This window comes from Medicago truncatula, chromosome 5 (assembly GCF_003473485.1).
Source record: "Medicago truncatula cultivar Jemalong A17 chromosome 5, MtrunA17r5.0-ANR, whole genome shotgun sequence".
Lineage (NCBI taxonomy): Eukaryota > Viridiplantae > Streptophyta > Magnoliopsida > Fabales > Fabaceae > Medicago > Medicago truncatula.
In genome coordinates this window covers 26,345,532-26,359,284 of record NC_053046.1, presented here as the reverse complement: position 1 = coordinate 26,359,284, position 13,753 = coordinate 26,345,532, and positions in this window count along the sequence as shown.

The following is a 13,753-nucleotide window of genomic DNA, read 5'->3' as shown; positions in this document are numbered from 1 at the left end:
TCGAACCTTTTCTGAAAAATCTAAGCTCGGATTCGAGAAGTAGACAAAAAAGGATGTTTAAAAGTGCAAAAAAATTTTGAATCGGAGAAGTTTTGAGCTCCGGCGCGGTGGCGCCACCGCCGTCCGCCGCGCCGGAAAGGGGAGCCACGCCGGAGAAGACAACCGGAATTCTAGAGAGAAGTGAGAGCTTCTCTCACTAGATGAGAGAAGAGAGAGAAGGGAAAGGAAGAAAATGAAAAAACCGGAATTGAAGCATATATATAGAACATTGAACCGGTCCGGTTTATTTTCGGTTCTTCCCTTTCTTTCTCAGCCTCTAGATTGATCCAACGCTCCCTGTGCATCCGGATCCTTTGGTTTTGGTTTGGGCTTTGCTTTTTTGCGTTTTTGCCATTTTCCTGCTATCTGCACCCTGCTTTTTTGCTAATTGAACCTCTGCATGCTCAATCTTTTCTCTAAAAATTCCTAAAAAATTGTTATATGTTTCTTAATACATTTTAACACTTTTGTGATATTTTTCAGTGGTTTAAAAAATGATAAAAATGTGTGTGTTATTTCTTCTTGATTAATTTTGTGTTTGATCTAAGTTTGTGTATTTTTGTGGTATATTTTCTCACAAAATGTTGGCATGTGATGTGGATGATTGGTGTGTAATTTCATGGTGAATGTGTTGCTGATCATGTGTATATCTTGCTGATTGTGGATGTAGATTTTCATGTCTTTCTTGTTTTGCAAGCAATGTGTGTTTTTATCAAGAAATAAAGTGCAAAATATCTAAAAAAAAATGTGTCATGATTCTTGGCTTGAATGTGTCCTATTTGTTCCCACATTATAGCTCAAAATCAAACCCCTTTAACATTGCTATAATGAGGGGATTATAGGTCATATGCATGTCTAAGTGTCATAACCAATTTTAGGTATATTTTGCCATTTTATTTCATTTCATTACTTTTTTCTTTTTTTTCTCTTGCTATTCTATTCAATTTTGTTTACCTTTCTACTATTTTTATGACTTATGATACTAACCATTTCATCTCACATTTCATTCATCCCATAGTTTAGGCATCATTTTTCTATTCATTTCTATATCAATTGGGTTTGTAATAATTTTAGATAGATTAGTTCTTTTTTTTAAATTCCTTGCAAGACCATAGCATGTATTTAGGACTCAATGTAAAGGACTATGGACACTATAAGTGATGTACACCGACACAAGCACCGACACGCACACACGTTGCATGATTACCGTTTAGATGTATGCTTAGGAAACGCGATTTTTAGACAAATGTCAATTTTTAAAAAAATAATAAACCAATTCCATCACTCAAATCTTTCCAAACAAACCTTGGAGTCAAAACTCCATTGAATTTTTTCCTTTATTTTCTTAAACAAATCCAAATGAATCCTAATCCCTACTTAGACTTTTTTAATAACAATTGAACCAACCATTCACCATTTTCTTCTCTTATGCCTTTAAGGCCTCTTTCTTTTCTTCAAAACCATTTTCCAACAAAAAACTAAAATCAACCAAACACACAAAAAAAAATTTTGAGAGAGAACTACACGGAGTTTGATCCCTTAAATGGGTATGTAGGCATGAGGTCAAAACCTCTCCAAGTCCACTAAAATAAAACCTCAAACACTTTCTCCCCCCATTCTTAACATAAATAAATTTCCTTTTTTTTCATGAATAGCATTAAAAATAAAGCGTAGACATAAACTAAGAAAACGGCTCCTATAGAGTACTATAGTCACCGCGGGTGCCTAACACCTTCCCGTAGTGAAAACGACCCTCAAACTTAGAATCTAAGGGTTTTTTCTCAATTTTGCCCTTCCCAAGAAAAAATAGAGAATATCAAAGATTGAAAGGTTCAAGCCTAATTAATGACTTGACACCCGAAAATCGCGATAACAGAAATGGCGACTTCGCTGGGGACACTTTTAGCGGGTCACGCCTAGTTTTCCTTAGTTTATATTTACACTTTGTTTTATTGCTTACATATGTGAATACTTGTTTATCTTCATTTGACGTGTGGGGTGAGAATATCAAAAGTCCTATACCCGGGCTGAGTGAACTTATGAATAGGTAGAGATATAATCGACAATTCGATCCGAGGGTTGCCTCGTGTATTGGGTTATGCGATCAATCTCACATAGCTGAGGCATTTTGGAAGTAATATTGTCGGCGTGTGTTGTCATGCTTAGGCACTTTGCTTTCAATTGTTCGACGATGCTATGGACCGTAGTTACCAAACCCATCCCTGGCCTTTTTTAGGACGTAGTGCGGTGGCTAAACCGAGTGTTGTCTCGAGTTTTAATCGTCACGCGATACTACACTCAAGCTAGACCTTCTTGCGAATAAACATGGAATGGACGTTGTCCCGTGCTACCATGATATACGTAAGAGAGGTTGCAGTTTGGGAACTTGATTAGAACCTTGGTTACTATTATCCTAAGCCCTAGTTTACCGGGCACCGTGTCCGCCCGTGGCTCCTCGACTTTAATCTCAACCCTCCATGTTTTCTCTGTAATTGAAAAAAAACAATCATGCATACATGCATTCATGCATAAATTTTTCTCATGCATTCATCGAAGGATTGGACAAATTAAACACTTTGTAAACATTACAGGTATGAAGAAGACTAAATCCTACATGTTCAAGGAGGTTGATTTGGTTAGTTTGAGAGAATTGGCACTCAAGGTTAAGAATCAAACAGGTTTCCGACTCCGGTATGGTGGTTTGCTTACTATTCTCCGGACTAATGTTGAAGAGAAACTCGTGCACACTCTAGTGCAATTCTATGACCCGAGTTTCCGTTGCTTCACTTTCCCGGATTTCCAGTTGGTCCCTACTCTTGAGGCTTATTCCCACTTATTGGATTCACCTATAGCCGAGAAGACGCCTTTCACCGGTCCCGGGGCTTCTCTTGCTCCTTTGGTTATTGCTAAGGATCTCTATCTCAAGACTTCCGATGTCTCCAAGCATCTTACTACTAAGTCTCACATCCGAGGGTTCACTTCCAAGTATCTACTTGAGCAAGCTAATCTCAAAACTACTTGTCAGGACACACTCGAGGCTATTCTTGCATTGCTTATCTATGGGCTCATTCTCTTTCCGAATCTCGACAACTTTGTGGATATGAATGCTATTGAGATCTTCCATTCCAGGAATCCGGTTCCTACCTTGCTAGCTGACGCGTACCATGCTATCCATGACCGGACTCTCAAAGGTCGTGGGTATATCCTTTGCTGCGCGCCTCTCCTATATAGGTGGTTTATTTCTCACCTTCCGAGCTCCTTCCATGATAACTCGAAGGATTGGTCCTACTCACAGCGGATGATGGCTCTCTCTCCTAACGAGGTGGTCTGGATCACTCCCGCCGCTCAGGTTAAGGAAATTATTACTGGTTGTGGAGACTTTCTCAATGTACCTCTTCTTGGTACCCGTGGGGGAATCAACTACAATCCGGAGCTTGCTATGAGACAGTTTAGGTTCCCAATGAAGGCAAAGCCCATCAATCTGGCTACATCTCCAGAGTTCTTCTACTAATCGAACGCCCCCACCGGACAAAGGGAGGCTTTCACAAGGGCTTGGTCTAAGGTCCGTAGGAAGAGTGTGAAGCATTTGGGTGTGAGATCTGGTATTGCTCATGAGGCCTATACTCAGTGGGTAATAAACCGAGCTGAAGAGATTGGTATGCCATACCCTGCTATGAGACATGTGGCTGCATCTGCTCCATCTATACCTTTACCTCTACCTCCCACAACTCAGGAGATGTATCAGGAGCATCTAGCTATGGAGAGTCGTGAGAAACAAGTGTGGAAAGCCCGATACAATGAGGTTGAGAATCTAATCATGACTTTGGATGGTAAGGATGAGCAGAAGACTCATGAGAACCTGATGTTGAAGAAGGAATTGGTTAAGGTCCGAAAGGAACTTGAAGAAAAGGATGAGTTACTTATGCGGGACTCCAAGAGAGCTAGAGGACGACGCAACTTCTATACTAGATACTGCGGTTCGGATTTGGAGTCTGAGTCTGAGGATCATCCCACCACTTCCTATGCTTGAGAGTTTTATTTGTTTATATTTCAAAGTCTTCCCTTGGCTTAGTATTTCAAAGGGATTCGTCTTGTAAACACTTCGTTTTGCTTTTCTTGTTTAGATATTGTTTACAAAACTCCTAATTTGTCTAAAAATTCTTCGATGTCCAAAAAAAAAAAGCTTTTGCATTTGCATATGTGCATATCATGCATCATGTGCATCATTCATCAAGTCACAAAAGGTTTCCAAGTGCTCACTGCCTCCTGGTTCTTCTGCCACAGAGATTGAAAGGTGGCTCGTGCTCGGAAAGTTTACGAACCAGACAGAATACACCGGACTAGACTCTACAGAAAGAAGAATTCGGTAGCCATGGAAGAAGAAAATGCTCAGCTCCGTACCGAGTTAGCCACTCTAAGGGAAGAATTGGCTAAGGCTAATGATGTCATGACTGCTCTGCTAGCCGCTCAAGAACAATCAGCCACAGCTATCCCTATAGCCACAGCTATACCGGTGACTACAAGCGTGCTCCCAACTGCATCTACAGACGCTCGCTTCACTATGCCAGCTGGGTTTCCGTATGGGCTTCCACCGTTCTTCACTCCTAGTACTACAGCGGGCACTTCTGGCACTGCCAACAATGTTCTGATTCCTGCAACAAATGCTGTCTCCATCAATACTACTTTGCCACAAACAACGGCAGCTGTCACTGAGCCTCTTGTGCATGCCATGCCTCAAAGTGTTAACATCAACACACAGCACGGAAACATCCCCGTGATCAAAACCATGGAAGAGATGATGGAGGAACTTGCTAAAGAACTCCGTCATGAGATCAAAGCTAATCGAGGGAATGCGGACTCTTTCAAAACTCAGGATCTCTGCTTGGTGCCAAAGGTGGATGTCCCTAAGAAGTTCAAAATCCCGGATTTCGACCGATACAATGGGCTGACTTGTCCCCAGAACCACATCATCAGGTATGTCCGAAAGATGGGTAATTACAAAGACAATGATTCACTTATGATTCACTGCTTCCAAGATAGCTTGATGGAAGATGCTGCAGAGTGGTATACTAGTTTGAGCAAGAATGACATCCATACCTTTGATGAATTAGCCACTGCTTTCAAAAGCCACTATGGGTTTAACACCAGATTTAAGCCGAACAGGGAATTCCTCAGATCTCTCTCCCAAAAGAAGGAGGAAAGCTTCCGTGAATACGCGCAGAGATGGAGGGGGGCAGCTGCCCGCATTACTCCCGCTCTTGATGAAGAAGAAATGACCCAGACATTCCTAAAGACCTTGAAAAAAGATTATGTTGAGAGAATGATCATTGCTGCCCCGAATAACTTCTCGGAGATGGTCACCATGGGAACTCGTCTGGAAGAAGCCGTCAGAGAAGGAATCATTGTGTTCGAGAAAGCTGAATCCTCTGTGAATGCATCAAAGAGGTATGGTAATGGACACCACAAGAAGAAAGAAACGGAAGTAGGGATGGTGTCTGCCGGAGCCGGTCAATCCATGGCTACTGTTGCTCCTATCAATGCAGCCCAAATGCCTCCGTCATACCCATATGCGCCGTATTCTCAACATCCTTTCTTTCCGCCATTCTATCATCAGTACCCTCTGCCACCGGGTCAACCTCAAGTACCCGTTAATACAATTGCTCAACAGATGAAACAACAGTTGCCAGTTCAACAACAACAACAAAATCAGCAAGCTAGACCTACTTTCCCTCCGATACCGATATTGTATGCTGAGTTGCTTCCGACTTTACTCCATAGAGGGCATTGTACAACCAGACAGGGCAAGCCCCCACCTGATCCGTTGCCTCCCAGGTTCAGGTCCGATCTCAAATGTGATTTCCATCAAGGCGCTCTGGGTCATGATGTCGAGGGGTGCTATGCTTTGAAGTATATCGTGAAAAAGCTCATTGATCAAGGAAAGCTGACTTTTGAGAATAATGTCCCACATGTCCTCGACAATCCTCTTCCAAATCATGCCGCTGTAAATATGATCGAAGTATGTGAGGAAGCTCCTAGACTTGATGTCCGTAACGTTGCAACTCCTCTGGTGCCTCTACACATCAAGCTGTGCAAAGCTTCTCTGTTCAGCCATGATCATGCCATGTGCCTAGGATGCCTTCGTAATCCTTTGGGTTGCTATACTGTTCAAGATGACATCCAAAGCTTGATGAATGATAATTTTTTGACTGTCAGTGATGTCTGCGTGATTGTGCCAGTTTTTCACGATCCGCCTGTCAAGAGTATACCTTTGAAGGAGAATGCTGAACCTCTGGTGATAAGGTTGCCCGGACCGGTACCGTATACTTCAGATAGGGCTATCCCGTACAAATATAATGCTACCATAATTGAAAACGGAGTAGAAGTGCCTCTGGTGTCCTTGGCTGTGATGAACAATACCGCCGAAGGAACTTCAGCAGCCCTAAGAAGCGGAAGAGTCTGTCCACCGTTGTTTCAAAAGAAGGCAGCTACGCCTACCGTGCCACCCATTGACAAGTCAACCCCGACTGATGTTTCTCCCGTTAACAGAGACGCGAGCCAACCAGGCCGGTCTATAGAGGATTCTAATCTGGACGAGATTTTGAGGTTGATCAAAAGAAGTGATTATAAGATTGTAGATCAGCTGCTGCAAACCCCGTCGAAGATATCCATTTTGTCTCTACTCCTGAGTTCTGCTGCCCACAGAGATACCCTTTTGAAAGTATTGGAGCAGGCTTATGTGGATCATGAAGTCACTGTGGATCACTTCGGTAGCATAGTGGGGAACATTACCGCCTGCAGCAACCTGGGGTTCAGTGAAGATGAATTGCCCGAAGCAGGAAAGCATCATAATCTGGCCTTGCATATCTCCGTGAATTGCAAGTCCGATATGCTATCAAATGTGTTAGTAGACACTGGCTCATCTTTGAACGTGATGCCCAAGTCAACGCTCGATCAGCTGAGTTACCGAGGAACTCCCTTGAGGAGGAGCACTTTTCTGGTCAAAGCCTTTGATGGAACCCGCAAGAGTGTTCTCGGGGAGATAGACTTGCCCATAACTATCGGCCCCGAAACCTTTCTAATCACCTTTCAGGTCATGGATATTAATGCCTCTTACAGCTGTCTCCTGGGGAGACCATGGATACATAACGCGGGGGCGGTGACCTCTACTTTGCACCAAAAGTTGAAATTTGCAAAAAGTGGAAAGCTTGTTACCATTCATGGAGAGGAAGCATACCTGGTTAGCCAGCTATCATCTTTCTCTTGCATATAAGCAGGGTCTGCAGAGGGGACCGCTTTTCAAGGATTAACTGTCGAAGGTACGGAACCCAAGAGGGATGGAACTGCAATGGCTTCTTTGAAAGATGCACAGAGAGCCGTCCAAGAGGGTCAAGCTGTCGGCTGGGGCAAGTTAATACAGCTTCGTGAGAACAAGCATAAGGAAGGTCTTGGATTCTCCCCAACTTCAGGAGTTTCCACCGGGGCATGCTATAGTGCTGGGTTTGTCAACGCAATCACAGAAGAAGCAATTGGATTTGGCCCGAGGCCTGTATTTGTTACACCAGGAGGCATTGCGAGAGATTGGGATGCCATTGACATTCCCTCAATCATGCATGTTTCTGAGTAATATACCTTGTTGCTTAAGTATCTTGTTTTTTCAAAATAACAATCCTCTCGCTCTGCCCAAAGCGAGAGTGATATTTTCTGTAAGGGCACGTTTGTTTCGGCATTGCCGTTGATTAATAAAAAATTTTGTCGTTTCTTTCACGACTGCTATTTTTTTTTTTTTAGTGCTTTTTTTTCTTGGAAATAATGGTAATGCCAGAAAAAACCAAAACATCTGTATTTTCTTATTAATTTCAAAAATCTGCATAAAAAACCCTCTTTCTAAAATCATCCAACCATTTTACGCAGATTGAACTATAATAAACCCGTTGGGCACAGTAACCCTGCATTCCCTCCGAATTTTGAATTCCCAGTGTATGAGGCCGAAGATGAGGAAGGTGATGACATACCATATGAGATCACTCGGCTACTTGAGCAAGAAAAGAAAGCCATTCAGCCTCACCAGGAAGAGATTGAGCTTATCAACATAGGTACCAAGGAGAACAAGCGAGAGATCAAGATCGGTGCTGCTCTAGAGGAAGGGGTTAAAAAGAAGATCATCCAACTCCTCCGGGAATATCCGGATATTTTTGCATGGTCGTATGAAGATATGCCAGGTCTAGATCCTAAGATTGTGGAGCATTGGATCCCCACCAAGCCTGAATGTCCTCCCGTCAAGCAGAAATTGAGAAGGACTCATCCAAATATGGCCCTCAAGATTAAGAGCGAGGTTCAAAAACATATTGATGCGGGTTTCCTCATGATAGTTGAGTACCCTGAATGGGTTGCCAATATTGTACCTGTGCCAAAGAAGGATGGTAAAGTCCGAATGTGTGTTGACTTCAGAGACCTGAACAAAGCCAGTCCAAAAGACAACTTTCCATTACCTCATATTGATGTGCTTGTTGATAATACTGCTCAGTCTAAGGTGTTCTCCTTCATGGATGGTTTCTCCGGTTACAATCAGATCAAAATGTCCCCTGAAGATAGAGAAAAGACATCTTTTATCACTCCATGGGGTACTTTCTGCTACAAAGTGATGCCGTTCGGCCTAATAAATGCTGGTGCTACCTACCAAAGAGGAATGACTACTCTGTTTCATGACATGATTCATAAAGAAGTCGAAGTATATGTGGATGACATGATTGTAAAGTCAACAGATGAGGAGCAACATGTTGAGTATTTGACGAAGATGTTCGAAAGGTTGAGAAAATACAAGCTTCGATTGAATCCCAACAAATGTACATTCGGTGTCAGATCCGGAAAGTTATTAGGCTTCATTGTCAGCCAAAAGGGCATTGAAGTCGATCCTGATAAAGTCCGGGCCATCCGAGAAATGCCAGCTCCACAGACCGAGAAGCAAGTCAGAGGTTTCCTCGGACGTTTGAATTACATCTCCCGATTCATATCTCACATGACCGCAACCTGCGGGCCGATCTTCAAGCTACTCAGAAAGAATCAGCCTATTGTATGGAATGATGAATGCCAAGAAGCTTTTGATAGCATCAAGAATTACCTGCTGGAACCACCTATCCTTGTCCCACCCGTGGAAGGAAGGCCTTTGATTATGTATTTGGCAGTATTTGATGAATCAATGGGATGCGTACTTGGTCAACAAGATGAGACTGGAAAGAAAGAACATGCTATCTACTATCTAAGCAAGAAGTTCACCGATTGTGAAACTCGGTATACAATGCTTGAGAAGACTTGTTGTGCTCTGGCCTGGGCCGCTAAACGCCTGCGTCATTATTTGGTGAATCATACAACTTGGTTGATATCCAGAATGGATCCAATAAAGTATATCTTTGAGAAAGCTGCTGTTACTGGGAAGATTGCACGCTGGCAGATGCTTTTGTCTGAATATGATATTGTGTTCAAAACTCAAAAGGCAATCAAAGGTAGCATTCTTGCCGATCATCTTGCTTACCAACCTCTTGATGATTATCAACCAATTGAGTTCGATTTCCCCGATGAAGAGATCATGTATCTGAAATCAAAAGACTGCGAAGAACCGTTGATTGAGGAAGGTCCAGATCCCAATAGCAAGTGGGGTTTAGTCTTTGATGGTGCTGTCAATGCTTATGGTAAAGGAATTGGGGCAGTAGTTGTATCCCCACAGGGGCATCACATCCCTTTTACCGCCCGGATTCTGTTCGAATGTACAAACAATATGGCTGAGTATGAAGCATGTATCTTTGGGATCGAGGAAGCAATTGACATGAGAATCAAACACCTCGACATCTATGGAGATTCTGCGCTCGTCATCAATCAGATAAAGGGTGAATGGGAGACCCACCATGCTAAGTTGATTCCTTATCGTGATTATGCGAGACGTTTGCTGACATATTTTACAAAGGTTGAGCTGCACCATATTCCTCGTGATGAGAACCAAATGGCTGATGCTCTTGCTACTCTATCCTCCATGTTTCGAGTAAACCATTGGAATGATGTGCCAATAATCAAAGTGCAACGCCTTGAAAGACCTTCACATGTGTTTGCTATTGGGGATGTGATCGATCAGGCTGGTGAAAATGTGGTTGACTATAAACCCTGGTACTACGACATCAAACAGTTCTTGCTGAGCCGTGAGTATCCGCCAAGTGCTTCCAACCAAGACAAGAAGACCCTGAGAAGATTGGCCAGTAGATTCCTTTTAGATGGAGATATTCTGTACAAGAGAAACTATGACATGGTATTGTTAAGATGTGTTGATGAACATGAAGCGGAGCAGTTGATGCATGATGTACATGACGGTACCTTCGGGACCCATGCTACAGGGCATACTATGTCAAGGAAGCTGTTACGGGCAGGTTACTACTGGATGACCATGGAGCATGATTGCTACCAGCACGCCAGAAAGTGCCACAAATGTCAAATCTATGCTGATAAGATTCATGTGCCTCCGCACGCTCTCAATGTTATTTCATCCCCATGGCCGTTTTCAATGTGGGGCATCGACATGATTGGGAGAATTGAACCGAAGGCTTCAAATGGTCATCGTTTCATCTTAGTGGCAATTGACTACTTCACCAAGTGGGTTGAAGCAGCATCTTATACCAATGTGACCAAGCAAGTGGTAGCTAAGTTCATCAAGAACAACATCATCTGTCGATATGGTGTTCCCAGCAAGATCATTACCGACAATGGTACCAACCTGAACAACAATGTGGTGCAAGCTCTTTGTGAAGAATTCAAAATTGAGCATCATAACTCTTCTCCTTATAGACCTCAGATGAATGGTGCAGTTGAGGCCGCCAACAAGAATATCAAGAGGATTGTCCAGAAGATGGTAACCACTTACAAGGACTGGCATGAGATGCTACCCTATGCTCTGCATGGCTACCGTACTACAGTGCGTAGTTCAACCGGGGCAACCCCTTTCTCAAGACTGCCTTTGACAAGAAAGTCTATCCTCGAGAATTCAAGGTAGGGGAACTTGTATTGAAAAGGAGGATAAGCCAGCAACCCGACCCAAGGGGCAAGTGGACGCCTAACTATGAAGGTCCTTATGTTGTCAAGAAGGCCTTCTCCGGTGGTGCTTTAATCCTTACACACATGGATGGTGTAGAACTTCCAAATCCAGTGAATGCCGATATAGTCAAGAAATACTTTGCCTAGAAATATGAAAAGAACAGCGTGGTAGGTCGAAAACCCGAAAGGGCGGCCTAGGCAAAAATGCGCTTCCCGGTGGATCGAAAACCCGAAAGGGCGGTCCAGGCAAAAATAAGGGACAAAAAAAATATATGAAAAAGCTCGCTGAGATTGTACGCAACTCAGGCAAGAATGAGCGTCTCGATGAGCCGAAAACCCGGAAGGGCGGTTCATGCAAAAATGAGATTGAAACAAAAGGCAAGTAACTATATCTGGCCAACCACCGTTCCCTTGGGGCGTCTGCAGCTACTAATGACCATCTTCATCAAAAGCTCCTATGCTTGCGAATTCAAAGTTTCTAGGAAATGTAATGATTGTTGTGTTCAATGTACCACCAACCAATAAAAATTACCATTTTCCAAGCTTTGTAAATCCGTGGAGTCACGCCTTCGGCTGACCACCACTCTTATACATCAATTTGAGCATGTGCTTTTGTTTGAAACTCCGCTTTCTTTTTACTTTCAAAGTTATGTACAAAAACATTTTCCTTCTATTTTTAATAATGACAAATGCTCGAAACAAACATCTTGAAAATTGAAAAAGTTTTTTGAAAAGCAAACCTGAGCAACAGGGTACATTCAAACAAAACATGCATGAGCAAGTGTGTGTTGGTGTCTATTTCAACATATGTTACAAGCAGGTTCTCCTCCAGGATAGTCTGTGGTCAATGGCAAGAATGAAAAAACAGAATGAAAATGCATGAAAACGAATAGGCTCGCTAAGTTGAAAACCCGGAAGGGCGGCTTAGGCAAAAATGAGCACCCCGCTGGATTGACAACCCGAAAGGGCAGTTCAGGCAAAAATGGGGCATTGAAAAGAATTTATTTCCCCGGTGGATCGAAAACCCGAAAGGGTGATCCAGGAAAAAATGGGATGCAAAAATGAATGAATGAAAATTGAAAAAAAATAACATGCAAAAAGCATTGACCACAGATGCGACATCCACGATACATCCGGCATTATTCCCAGTAGAGTCTTCCGAGATTCTATCCCCAGCAAGTTGCATAACTACCTGCCCTCAGCCATGGTTCCGATACGTCTCTCAACGACGTCATCTCCAAAGAGGATTTCCAGGAATGTGTAATATAGCACGAGCCATTACGTGCCCAATACTCCAGTGTCTTGTCTGTCTCTGCGGAACTGTGTCTACAAATCGCCAACAGTCGTGCATTACAAGCATTCATACATGCATAATCATGCATATTACGTGCCCATGCATTTAATGAAACTGTTATATCATTCATGCATATTGCATTTCCAATGTCAATACAAGTCTCAATTCAATACTCATGTCGGGTTCTCTGTCAAAACCTTGTGTGCCAATAATATAGGTCAATTTCTACCTTTCAAATCAAATCGACGTCAAGTCAATCTCAATCTATACTTTTTCAAAAAAAACAATCCCCAGTGAATCTGTTTCTGTTTGGTCAAGTGGCTAGCTCAATCCAAGAGCAGCTTGAACCTACCTATTTGTCTATGTTTCCGGTCGAGTTACCAGTTCGCCTCCAAGAACGACTTGTACCCGTTTACTTTTCAATGCTATCGGTCGAGTTACCAGTTCAAATCCAAGAACAGCTCGGGCCTGTCTATGTGTCTATGATTTTGGTCAAGTGGCTAGTTCAAGTCCAAGAACAGCTTGTACCCGTCTATCTGTTTCTGTTCGGTCAAGTGGCTAGCTCAATCCAAGAGCAGCTTGCACCTGTCTATTGGTCTTTATCTCCGGTGGAGTAACCAGTTCGCATCCAAGAACAAGCTCGCACCTGTCTATTTGCCTTGCTTTCAGTCGAGTGACTAGTTCGAATCAAGAATAACTCGTACCTGTCCATCTTTTCCATGTCCCCGGTCGAGTGACCAGTTCGAATCCAAGAACAACTCGTACCTGTTTGTCTGCTTTTATTCCCGGTCAAGTGCCCAGCTCAATCCAAGAGCAGCTTGTACCCGTCAATTTGTTATCTGTTATCTTGTCAATGTCTACCAATCCCGCAATGGATACGGCATCTTTTGTTAATTCCAGCTTTCGTTTGTCTCGCACTCATAATCCCAATGTTGCATGGCATTCATGATATTTGAAAATGTACAAACGTATTTTTACGTCCAAACACAGTGCAAATGTTAATATTTAAGTATCTTCGTCCCGTCAAGCAAAAGACTCCGTCTCTTGACCCTCCGGACAAAGAAACTTAAATAGGGGCAGCTGTTATACCCTGATTTTGGACCTAAAAATACTCATTCAAATTTCCTTTTTAACACTGATATTTGTCAATTCTCTGTTATTTTACTCTGAATCTTTACTCTCTTTTTAAACGTATTTGACTGCCTCTGTCTTTTCTGACATTACAAGTCTTTTAAGAACTCTCTGAAACGTCGCATTACCTTTCTTGCATTTTATTTCAAAAATCATACAAAAGGGTATTTTGGTCATTTCCTGCAGTGGAACCCATTTTAGTCCCTGTGTTTGCCT